The sequence below is a fragment of the Vombatus ursinus genome, unplaced genomic scaffold, assembly GCF_900497805.2.
Source record: "Vombatus ursinus unplaced genomic scaffold, bare-nosed wombat genome assembly UNPS02009573.1, whole genome shotgun sequence".
Lineage (NCBI taxonomy): Eukaryota > Metazoa > Chordata > Mammalia > Diprotodontia > Vombatidae > Vombatus > Vombatus ursinus.
Window position 1 is genome coordinate 12,549,450 of NW_020949351.1, and position 13,080 is coordinate 12,562,529.

Here is a 13,080-nt window from a genome sequence, read left to right on the forward strand (position 1 = left end):
GGCAGTATCCAGATCTTGTGGTTATAGTTTCACTGTATTCTGACCTTATTAGACCACATTTGGAGAACTGTGTTCAATTTTGGGTGCCGCATTTTGAGAAGGCCACTGACAAATGAAATAGTGGTGAGAATTGGGATGGAATAGAAGACTTTGCCATAGGAAGATCAATTGAAACACCTGACAGCATTTAGTCTAGAGAAAACAAGATATGAAAACATGGTAGCTACCTTCAAATACTGCAGGGGTTGTCATTCAGAATGTAGGCTTGTTCTGGTTGGTCCTAGAAAGAAACAGAAGAAACTATTGTAGGAGTTTTAGAGAGACAAAGTTAGGCTTGCTATGAGGAAAAACTTCCTAACAATTCCAACAGTATGGAATCTGAATGGGCTGCCTCAAGAGGTAGTAGACTCCTTCTTACTTTTTACTTGTTAGGAGGGATGCTGTGGAAGATTAGGATTAGAGAAGATGACCTTGAAAGTTCTTTTCCAATCTGGAATTCTGTGATTCCTAGAGCATTTTGGTTTTCTTCTTTGCCTCCAAATGCTTGCTTGTAGTTTAACTACATTTCTGTTAGATTCCACTCATCCACACCCCAACCAACTGCTGAGGAGAATGTAAACTCCTTGAAAACAACAGGTACATTGCTACTTTTAACTCTGTACTAAGTACCACTTAGTCAGACACTTATACACAATAGGCAATTATTTGTAGTTCTATATACTCATTCATTTAATATTTGGAGAAAGTGTTAAAATCGGAATACTTCAATTTAAATCAAAATCCAGAATTTCATTTACATATATGTATATACATGTACATATATCTCTATCTATATAACTCTGTGAACAAAAATGACAGTGAGTTGAAATGCAAGATAAGTGAGGAAAAGCTAAGTAAGTAACATAATGTTTTAATCACCAGAGCTACATGAACTACATCCTCAGACTCCTAAAGAAATGGCAGATGTGATTATAAGATGATGACCTTTGATGTTTATACATACATAGTTATCCTAAAAATCAGTGCAATTTTAAGCTTTTAATAACAGAAAACTGAACAGACTTTAAGACCCACTGTATATGTGAGTGTGTGTGTGCATATTTGTGTATTTGAGTATGTGTGTATATCAACATTTCTTTTTGAAAAAATATCCAGCTTTAAAAAAATATCTCTCTTCTTCCCCAACCCTCAACAATTCCGAGAAAAGTAATATTAGGCCCAGTACTGGAAGGAATTGCAAGAGAGTCTTAATTAATAATCAGACAGTCTGATTCAGACTATAGGGGAAAAAAAGCACTATATGGGGAGGCCCTTTCACAGAAATCCAACTCTGATGTCTCACCAGGGTGTGGCAAAACTCTAAATTTTAGGAGATGATGCCAACACAATGCAAGCTCTGACAAGCATCACCAAATTGGGGAGGATTTAAGTGGATGGTCTGTTTGCTTGTTGTCAGAGGAACAGCCCAAATCAATATATAGAGAGAGGCTTATTACCAGGGGGTTGGCCAATCCAATTCAGTTTAATTCAACAAGAATTTGTTAAGTGACTACTTTGCTAGCCACTGGAGTTACAGAGAAGAAAAGGAAAAGCAATTCTTTCCCTAAAGGAACAAAAATCTACTGGGAAGGGAGGGTACATCATTCTCAAAGAAAAGTAAATACAACAATATTTTAGGAGGGAAAAAATGATCACTAAGTGAGGGAGTCAAGAAAAAACTTCTGCTTATTTTATCAGAGAAACCAAGAAATGTACAAAAACACAAAATAGCCTTCAGTTCTGTACAGTCTGCTTCTGCAATGATGATTGGAATGTGTCGCAAAAGAAGGCAGAGTTTTATGGCTTTCATCATTCTTAGTAGGTAGGTAGTACAATGGATAGAGCACTAGGCCTAGAGCAGGCCTGCACAACCTGTGACGTGCCAAAGGATTTCGGGGTAGCCTGCAAAAAATGTAGAGGAAACATCCTCTATGTTTTTCTGAGGGCCACCTCATGTCAGGAAGACATGAATTCAAATCCAGTCTCAGACACTTACTAGCTCTGTGATCCTGGGCAAGTCACTAGACCTCTGTTTGCCTCAGTTTCCTCATCTGTAAAATGGAGATAATGATAGCACTTGATTCCCAGGATTGTTGTAAGGATTAATGAGATAATGATTATAAAGTGTTTAGCTCAATGCCTGACACATAGTAAGCACTAGTTTTCAAGAAAGTATTGATTTGCATTGGTAGAAGGAGTTTCCTCATCCTGAAGTTCCCTTTGTCAATGAAATCACAGGTTCCAACCCTATCTCTATACTCTTAATGTGCAATCTTTGTTAAATGGGTTGACATACCACTGAATGACCATATTGGACATATCCATATTGACTTTTTTCCTATAAACAAAACCAAAAGACAGGAGGAATTTTCAGCTAAATGGAAGGAAAGATGACACATAGAGGACAGAAATGGACCTTATAGCTCATTTGGTACAATCTCTTCATTTTATAAAGATTTGCTCAATATTATTCAAGTAGTAAGGAGCTGAGCAAGGAGCTGCACCCAAGCATACTGTATATGGAGTCCAAGAAATTGGGTTCAAATCTTGACTTTGTCACTTGGCATAGTATGAGACCCCAGGCAAATCACTTAACCTCTTAGGGTCTCAGTTTTTTTTTTTTTTTGGTTTGTTTGTTTGTGTTTTTTGGTGAGGTAATCAGGGTTAAGTGACTTGCCCAGGGTCACATAGCTAGTAAGTGTCAAGTGTCTAAAGCCAGATTTGAACTCAGGTCCTCCTGACTCTAACACCAGAGCTCTATCCACTACGCCATCTAGCTGCCCTGGGTCTTAGTTTTCTAATCTAATATGAAAGGGTTAGACTAGAGGTCCTCTAAGGTCCTTTCTCATTCTAATACTAAATCAGCTATTTTTTTTAAGGCAATTGGGGTTAAGTGACTTGCCCAGGATCACACAGCTAGCAAGTGTCAAGTGTTTGGTCTGAGTTCAGATTTGAACTCAGGTCCTTCTGACTTCAGGGCCGATGCTCTATCCACTGCGCCAGCTAGCTGCCCCTTAAATCAGCTATTTTTACCACCACATTTCACTACCTCTCACCTCACAGATTTGTTTTTTATCTTTCAGAAAGCCAAATAAAAGGGTTGGCAGAATTGCTCAAGGACAACAAAAAACTTTATTTGAAGTGACTCTGTCATTTCATCTTGTAGTTCTAAAATCACCATAAATGTATCTATAGCTTATGTTATAACATTTCTTTCAAAAGATGAAGAATAGGAGGAATTCTATGAAGGAATCTCTAAGATCCTCCAAACTAGGTCAACTTTCAAAAACATTTAATGATTTATATACAAAGATGGGCACAGAGGACAATGACAGAAACTATGTTGGGAAATATAGTTTGGAAATTAGGAAAAGAAAGAGGCCAAAGACTTTCTGTCCACTCAGAAGTTTTGCATCTGTGTATTATGAATATCTTCTTCAAGATATATCCTAAGATATATTCTTCAAGATATATCCTATTCAATAGTATCCTAAGGTGCTACATGTGGTGAGCATCTCATTACGTCAGAAAAATGAGAAGGTCTGTCGGGACAGGAAACAAGTAACTAGAGATATAGCAGTCATTTCAGCTGCCTGGGCTACTTAGATAAAGGACTACTAGAGGAAAAGACATAGTAAAATCCAAATTAGAAAGGAAGACCATACACCATGTGCAGTTACGGCATCTTCAATTGAATGGTTTAATTAAACAAGCAATTAACTCTGAAACATGGGAAATGGACAAAAATAGACTGGCTGCATTAGTCTTTTACAGGATTTTTAACCAATGCAAAGTATATAATGTATCTTCATTGGATACATGGTTTCATTGATGAAGGGGATAAAGACGTGATCTGAACCTCCAGTAGTTCAGATTACAACCCATCTATACTCCTCATCGTAGGTGATTCTTGTACAGGTCCTTCCATAAGCCCTCCATAGAGCATCTATCCAATGTGCTGAAGGTCTTCCTCTATGTAATAGTCTTTAAAGTAATGCAGAAGTACTAGGGGAGTGCTAAGACCTTTGCTCTTGCTACATGGTTGACCTACTTCATTTCCTTTCCTTGAATGATATATTTTACGCCATATTTTTACATGCAAGTCATCACTAGTAATATGATGCTGTCTATACATGCCTACCATTGCTTTTTGGGTTGCCCACTATGTTGAATCTTTGGAGATTATGATGTTCCATGATTTATTGCCATATAGCATAAGGAAATGATAAAAATGTTTTTGGGGGTGGTATATGTCTGAATATGGTAGCAGCATGAAATATTTGCGAGTGTTTTACAATTTCACAAATATAGCCCAGCTTGTTCTCCTTTTTCTATTCAAAGCTGGGCTCAAATCACTGTCCATTTGTACTGAGTGTCTGTTTAACATATATTTACTAGTTGAATAATGTAGTGCAGTACCTATCCAAATGCATAATATAATTTGGACAATAAGCATTTCTTATCCATTTGATTTTTCCTTCATAGGAAGAAATGTGTAATAGCTCAGAAATTGTTTGAACCTGCAGACATTTGATCTTCTTTCTAGGTAGGGAGAAATGGCAGACAAGAGCAACACTAGATTAGAGTTAAAGCTCATTTGCAAAGCATTTTATGGAGGAGAATGACAGAAGTTTTTGAGTAGTATCACTGAACAATACTGGGAAAAGTAGTTGCAGACAGAAAGAAATATAGGGAGCCAGCTAAGTTATAACATTCAGGGGGTATTTGTAGACAAAATTGGAAAGAAGGCAAAAAGCAGATAGGAAATGTTTCAAGAGTGATCTATTCTCATCAACAATGATTAAATCTTGGCTCTTTTACTCCCTGCCTGTGAGATGTTGGACAATTCATTTAATTTCTCTTGGTCCTAGTTTCTTCTTCTATAGTCTAGATGGTCAATGAGGTCCCACTCAGCTTTAGACCTATGGTTTTTTTGTTTCTGCTTTTTGTTGTTTGTTTGTTTTTTACAGTATCCCCTCCTTGATCACTCTTCCAGCCCCACTGACACTGATGAGTTAGATCCCTAGAGGGAGGCTGACAACTAACTCCCTCAAAGTTCTAGGGGAAAATCTTGAGGGGCTGGGTTTTCTAGTACATTTGCTCATGAATCTCTATTAAGTGTGTTTCCATTGATTATCAGCCAGAGTTAATTAGCATTTAGAAAGAAATGTATACTGTGTTACAGTAAAAACAATTGGAAAAAAAAAGTTTTTTTTTTTTTACCCTTAAAGCCTCAGGCATACCTTCCAGCACATATACACAGAATCCAGAAAAAAAATGGGCTCAAATTTAGAATATGATGGTAGTAAGCCACATGTGTAGAGAATATTTGTGTTCAGAGGATAAGCTCCAAAATTCTGTGTAATGGAAAGCTTTTTTGAGTCCATTGTCATCATTCTTTTCTTGTTTAAGGGGCGATGTACCTAGAAGCTGCTTCTTTCCTCAGGTGGCTATCCTTCTGTATCTGTGTTTGTGTTTGTCCTTTGTATATCTCCAGCATTGGATGCATTGCCTCTCATTGATTGTCTCTCATCATCAATTTGGGGGAGTGGTTAATTGTCCTTCTGGACTACACTTATCAATTCCCCCTGATGGGGTGATGGGACCTAGACCCCTAAAAGGGAAAGACCATGTCTTTGCCCTGAACTTTCCTACACTGGCATTTCACCTGAGGCACCTGGCACAACACAACCCACCCAGATAGTCAATAATCCTTTTAACTGCCCTTTCACTGGGGCTCTCTGACCACTTAACTCCTTTCATTGTCTGTACCTGGCCCACCCCAGGTCATTTATACTCCTTAATACCATCTAGACCCTTCATCTAGGTTGCCCCTGGGCCACCCCAGGCTATTTACCACTCTTTAATCCCATCCAGATCTTCTGACTTTTCTTGTATATAAGTACCAATCTTACCCCCATTAAACTGCTTAGATTCACATAGTCTAGCCTGCTCCTGTTAGTGATACAATAGCAGAATTACTAGGAATTTTATTATATCGCCATACTGGTGATATAATATATATTATATGATTACATGGTATAATATAATTACTAGGAATTATATCACCATACTGGTGATATAATAAAACCTGGCTACTTTGGCTGAAAGAAAGCTTGAATGGTCAAATTCTTTTGAGGACTACTCACCCTGTACCCTTACATTTTGGGGTTCCCAGTACCCCAAACTGCAACATATTTGGTGGCCATATATGTGGAATTGCCTGACCTCCTCAAGACCTTCTCCAGTAAAGTCTAGAAGGTATTTAAGCTCCCTCTCTATCCCTTTCTTGCTCTGCATTTGGGGTCTTTCCAAGCACCTAGGAAGGCTTGGAGGTACTTTTTGGGCCTGATGTTCTAGGCTTCATTTAGGTCACATGGTTATGAGGCTTGTCTTGGACCTGGGCACACTTTCCACTGTGTAGGGGATGCCCTTTCTGGAAGCATATGCCCAATTCTCTTGATTCTTTAGGATGCTAGGGAACTGGGAAAACTGCAGGTGTCTTTTTGGTTTCCTGAGATTCATTCCCGCTACATCCTGGGATCCTCCTTCTTTGAGGGACTCTCAGTTCCTATGCCCATGCCTGCCAGATTCCCTTTCTCTTCCAGCCTTATGGCCACCCAGATCCTCAGCCTGGAAGCCAGACTCAGTGGGACTTCCCCAAGATTTGCCCCTAGGTTATCTTTTACAGAATTGGAACAAGCTTGGTCTTCAAGACTTTGAAAAGCAAAACTGCCTGGCCTCAATACAATCTACAGAACCAAGAAAAATTAAATTCTTTAAGATTCTTCTTCCTGTAGTCCCAGCTCTGACCAGGCTAAGACTACAGTGAAAAGTTAGAACAGTTAAAAACATCTTAGCAGATTCTGGAGATTTTGAGATTGATCATTAAGGAGTTTTGAAACACTTTACAATCCCTGTCACTCCTTTCCTCCACTCCCTTCCCCTGAGTCAAGAGGGGACTGCAAACATCCTGGTGTTTTCCGGTTAACCCCTCCCATCCCTGATCAGAGTAAGAGAAGAGTGTTGGAGAATGGTAGCGGATTTGAGTCACCCTCCCCTATGTGGCAAACGAAGGAGGGGGAAGGGGCAGCAGCTACAGCAGGGCCCCACTGGCAATAGCCCTGGCTCCTGGGCACCCTGTAGACCTCCTGCTTGGAAATATCATCCAGGTTCAGCTCATCCTGCCTCCCCCCACTCCCATCCAGCAGCTGTGGGTGAAAATGAGATGGGTCAAGGCAGTACGAGGTAAGAAGCCAGCCAGCCTCTGTACTTGATAAGCCCACTCTTTCAAAAGTTGTAGTTTTAACATGTTAATGATGAGATGCTGATTTTCTGTGTAAAGTAATTTGGAAACGTATTCAACAAGATTGAAACCACCTGATTGGTAATAGGTTTGTTTCAAGTTTCAAATTGGTAAACTTGTATCAGTTATGTCAAGCAACGTTTCATAACTTGGATGTTATTAGAGTATGAAATGAGAGAAACTAAAGACAGTGGAAAAAATTGTTTCCCTGTTAATCCTGTCTTATAATGTCTCATAACTGCCATTTAGAAAATTGGGTATTTTCACCTTGGCCTATAGTTAAGAGGAAATTGCAGCTAAAACAATTTGGCTATCACTTATGGAAATTGTAAGATTGTTGGTTATTGTTTTAATGCTGAAACCTAAAACTAGTAATTGATTACTGTGTGTCTGTAGGGCAGGGGTGGGGATGTGGGGGGTGGGGGGGATGAATGTGAAAGTCTTATCCAGATTGGTTCTGCCCATTCAGAGTAGTCCTCAGGGCTAGTCGAAAGGCACAGCCCACAACAACTCTAAGGGTAGATAGGGTGGATAGGAAGCCCCTTCTCTGGGTTCCCTGTCTATCCTTATTTTGTAAAACTAGCCAAAAAGCTTGTTTGGGTTATGGAATTCCTAAACAATGAACCTGGCTTGCTGAGAATTTGCAAGTATGTAGAAATGTTCTCTAATGATTGGCTTTTACACAAGGACTAATTTAAATTTGAGATAGAAGTCCTGGTACAATTTTCCCCAAGCTGTGATTAGTGAAATTTGCTGCTTGAAGTGAAAGTCCTTGGGACTATAACTGATTTTGAGTTCTCTGATGATAAGAATCCATCCATAATCAATAGTCAATAATCTACTATCTGAAAGAAATGCTACACTGAAAAGATAATATGATACAGGTGGAGGTCTGCAGCTGGAAAAGCTGAGAGAACAATTTTAGCCTCTGTCTAAAATGAGATCCTCCTGGCTCAATTTTCCCATTGTGTTCCTTTGAGAAGAAATGTTACCCACCTGAGTCTGGCTATGAAGTGGAATTGACAAATCATATTCCTGCTTTATTCTTTTATGGCAAATTTCTATAATCAGAGCAAATGATCAGTAAAAGATATAAGAGCACAATACGAGTATGTGAGATCTTGCTGTTCAAACCTGAAAGTGTAGTCATTTCATATCCCAAACAATTGGGTAAATTAGTACTTGGGCTTGTCATCTGCCTGCCTGCATAGTTATGTGACTGAAATTTAATCGAAAACATCTTCAGTTTGGTTTAGGGAAGAGAGTTTCAGTGCAATCAAGTTTCTTAGAGGGAGGTAACCTATAGAAAGATGGATACTTGGCCTACTCATTACTTAAGTATCCTCCCAAGTCTTTTGTTATAATTGGAGTAAAAGTCAAGTCTCTGGCAAATTCATCTGTGTAACTGTTGAACCCAGGGGTGGAAAACTTGTATTTGCTGAAGTGTTGTTACTTCCAGATAGTATATGATCCTCCAAAAGGAATTGGAATCAGAGTGGAAACTTGTGGGAAAGTAACACGATCAGGTAATCCTGTGTGTCAAATGTGAATTATTCTAATGGGGCTTTTGTTTTCTTTTTTTGTTTTCCCCCATTCTGACATCACTTTTAATTCTCTTTATATTTGGGCCCTACATATTGAACTTGCTTGTCAGATCTGTGTCTTCTAGACTACAGGCCATTCACCTACAGTTGGAAGCAAACAGTGGGTATCAGCACATGTCCACCCATCACTCCCTGGATGCACCTGATGCTCCTATGCTCTGGTTCCAGCCAACCTCCTCCCTGGCACCCCCTCGAGGCAGGGATAGCTTACAGCCCTTGCCACCAGGAAATAGTTTCAGAAGCCAGGACCTTCGCGTTTTACCCGAAAAGATTTTGGGTTCCATTTGTTTGAAGGGGGAATGATGGGATGATGGGACCTGGACCCCTAAAAAGAAAAGACCATGTCTTTGCCCTGAACTTTCCAACACTGGCATTTCACCTGAGGCATCTGGCCCATCACAGCCCACCTAGATACTCAATAATCCTTTTAACTGACCTTTTACTGGGGCTCTCTGACCACTTAACATTGTCTTGCACCTGGCCCACTCCAGGCCATTTTCTACTCCTTAATCCTATCTAGATCCTTTCTCTGTTGCCCCTGGGCCACCCCAGGCTATTTACCACTCCTTAATCCCATCCAGATCTCACTGTCTTTTCTTGTATATAAGTACCAATCTTACCCCGAATTAAATTGCTTGGTTCACTTAGAATCTAGCCAGCTTCTATTGGTGATACAATAGCAGATTTACAAATAAACCTCACTACTCTGACTGAAAGAAGGCTTGAGTGGTCTAAAGACTCACCTGTATCCTTACATTTTGGTTCCTAGGACGATTGACATTTCCAATAAAGACTAGGTAGAAAATGGCTCCCATGAAAGCTCCTAATGTTGGGGCAACCACAGGGACCCACCACCAGCTGTTGCCTGCTGTGAAGACTTCATTGCCCCAGCCTGCAATGCTTGTGAAGATCCTTGGAGGCAGGTCCCTGGCTGGGTTGATGGCATAACCTGTATTCATGCCCAGTGACAGTCCTATTGTGATTATGAGGATCCCTATGACCAAAGCATGGGTCCCTTGCAGAGCTGGGCTGTTCTTTTTGTCAGTGATGACCAATAGGCATAGCTGGAGTATTCCAGTTAAGAATAGCTCATCTATGAATCCCTTCCACAGTGACATGTGGGGGGCAGGGTAAGTAGCAAAGATACCTGCAGTTGCCCGGGGTCCAGTTACTGTGAGATTCCCATTTGTGTACCGTATGAGTGCCTCATAGTAGAGGCCATATATGGTAACCGCTGCTAAGAAGGATCCAAAGCACTGTCCCATTGTGTAGACAGGAAACTTCTTCCAGGGTGTCTGACCCAAGACACAGCTTGTAAAGGTAATAGCACTGTTCATGTGGGCACCAGAGATTCCCCCACCCACGTGGATCCCCATGGTAACACCAAAGCCAAATCCCAAGTTGATGGTGAGGTATGTCCCATAGTCATTCCCCCCCAGAACCTTCTGTGCCACGGACCCCAAACCAAACACCATCATGACATATGTACTCATGAATTCAGCCAAAAATTCTCGCATTATGTCTCTCTGCCAAGCTTCTTGCATGCGCTGTATCACATCACTAGATGTTTGTAGTCTCCTTATGGGTTGGTTTCTTGGCTGAGTGTATGTTTGTGTAGCGGTGGATTCCATGGTATAACTACTTCCACTCCCGTAGCCCTGGGTCCGCTAGCAGCTCAGTTCCAGTCTTTCACTTCTGTGTTCTCAGTTCGCATAGAGAGGAACTCTGAAGTTATAGCTGGTACACCCAGAATTGGATCTTCCATACAGAGGGTTCTCCCTGGTATGCCTTGGCCTATGGCACTTAGGCTCAGGAAGCCAGAGTAGGTTTGGTCCTTCCTGTCTCCTGTCCCCTTTCTATATCTGCCCAAGGTCCAGTGCCTCTTAGACACAAAGAGGAGGGAGGCCCTGTCCTAGTTGCCTCTCTGGGGGAGAGGTCAATGGAACAGATGTATTAATAACTGCTCATGAGACACATTAAAAAACCAGGGAGCCAAAATAACATGGCTCCAGGACCTAGCTCTACCTGTTTCACTTTCTCCCCAAAGAGGGGGTCCAGGTACTGTGAAAACAAAATACCAAGGGAAACAGTTTCCCTTACCTCCCTTTGTGAGGTCAATATCATAGCCCTGTGCTTAGGCTGAGGTCATAAAATCATAGCATTTGAGCCATCAGGGACCTCAGAGGTAAGTTCATCTCACACAGAAACAAAAATACCCTCTACAAATTTCTCTTCAGCCTGTTTGAAGAAGACCTTCAGTCAGAAGAAACCTGTCATTCCCTGAGACAGCCCATTTCATTTTTGGATAGCTCTAAGTACTAGGATAATTAGGTGGCTCTAATTATTCAGGGGCAGCTAGGTGGTGTAGTGGATAATTTCTGGCCTAGGATCAGAAGACTCACCTTCCTGAATTCAAATCTGGCCTCAGACACTTAGTAGCTGTGTGACCCTGGGCAAATTACTTAACCCTATTTGCCTTGGTTTCTTTGTAAAATGAACTGGAGAAGGAAATGGCAAACTGTGCTGGCAATATCTTTGCTGAGAAAACCTAAAATGGAATCACAAAGAGTTGAGTGTGACCACGGTCATACAAATAGCATGTGACAGAGACAGAAACACTGGAACCCAAATCTTCTGGTTCTACTGTGGTGTGCTACTTACTCTACATCTCAAAACCCCTTGATATTATTTCTTCTTCACCTCTCCTTTGCTCCAGTCTCTGATGAAATGACCATGTCTTTGCCCTGAACTTTCCCACACTGGCATTTCACCTGAGATGTTTGGCCCTTCACAGCCTACCTAGATACTCAATAATCCTTTTAACTGTCCTTTCACTGGGGCTCCCTGACCACTTAATTTAACACTGTCTGCACCTGGCCCACCTCAGGCCATTTCCCACTCCTTAATCCCATCTAGACCCCCTTCTCTGTTGCCCCTGGGCTGCCCAGGCTATTTATCATTCTTTAATCCCATCCAGATCTTCTCACAGTCTTTTTCTTACCCCCATTAAATTGCTCAGATTCACTTAGAATCTAGTTGGCTTCATAACAAATAAACCTCACTACTCTGACTTAAAGAAGGATTGAGTGGCTGAATTCTTTTGAGGTAGACCTCCCTGTACCCTTATGTTTTGGGGTTCCCAGCACTCCAAACCTCAACATCCTCACCTCCCTTTTCTTTGGTACAGGCATAAGGGTATACTTCCCCAAGGAGATCCTGAACTTAGAAGCTCCTGAAGATTGACTACTTCATCTTTGAAATGAGTGCTTCCAAACTGGATTTTTAAATTATACACAGGGCTATAGGTATGTCTGATTCTTTCAGGCAATCACAAAATACTTCCTGTTAGGCATTTTTATTTTCGTTCAAACTTAACTCTTCCAAAATTGATTCTTTGACTCATCTGAGAAGTCTGGGCCTTCTGTATTTAATTGTGAGGTGAAAGTGTACATCCACTCTTAACATTCTCTTCTTAGTTAAATATTTGCTCACCTGTGCTCTTTTTTGCCAAAGTCCAAAGCCCTAAAACCTTAGATAAATCTCTGTTGCCTTGGGGAGGTCCAGCATTAATTATCCTTTATGAATTTTTTTTCCCAGTGCCTTGTATTAAGGGGCTTCAGGAAAAGTCTCTGTGGTACAGTTAATAAACCATTAAGAATTTTTTCTTTATTTTAAAATAAATGGTGATACAATGTAACAAAAAAGTTTTTAAATATCCTTATAGGTTATTGTCTTTTTTGTACTGTACTTTTGTACTTCCAAAAGCCTTTCCCAATCTATAAATAATAAAGAAAAGAAAAAGTAAAGTAAAATCATGTTTTCCTTACAGCAGTAAAAGTCTGGTTGTCTTTGAGCTTCCACGTGGGGCTCTTCCCACAGAAATATATTCAATTGGAATTCTCTCTTTCTGCCTTCAGGTGACAAAGCAAATAGATTTGGCTTATTATTTGTGAAATAATACTAATTCCTTGGCACTGGGGAATTTGTGTGAGTGTGGAGACTCTCCCTCTCCTATTGTGGGATCCCTCTGTTCTAGGCTTATTTGAGTGCTATAACAAACCAACAATGGGTCTAGGGGAGACTAGGACACTTTCTCTCCTGTTCCCACAAAGAGGTTCCTCTACTCTGGAC

The 13,080-nt window shown here is 40.6% G+C and overlaps 1 pseudogene; it reads right to left on the bottom strand.

The window, feature by feature from the left end:
- Positions 1-229: 229 nt before the first annotated feature.
- LOC114035986 lies at positions 230-10,580 on the bottom strand (annotated as a pseudogene).
- Between the last annotated feature and the right edge of the window lie 2,500 nt (positions 10,581-13,080).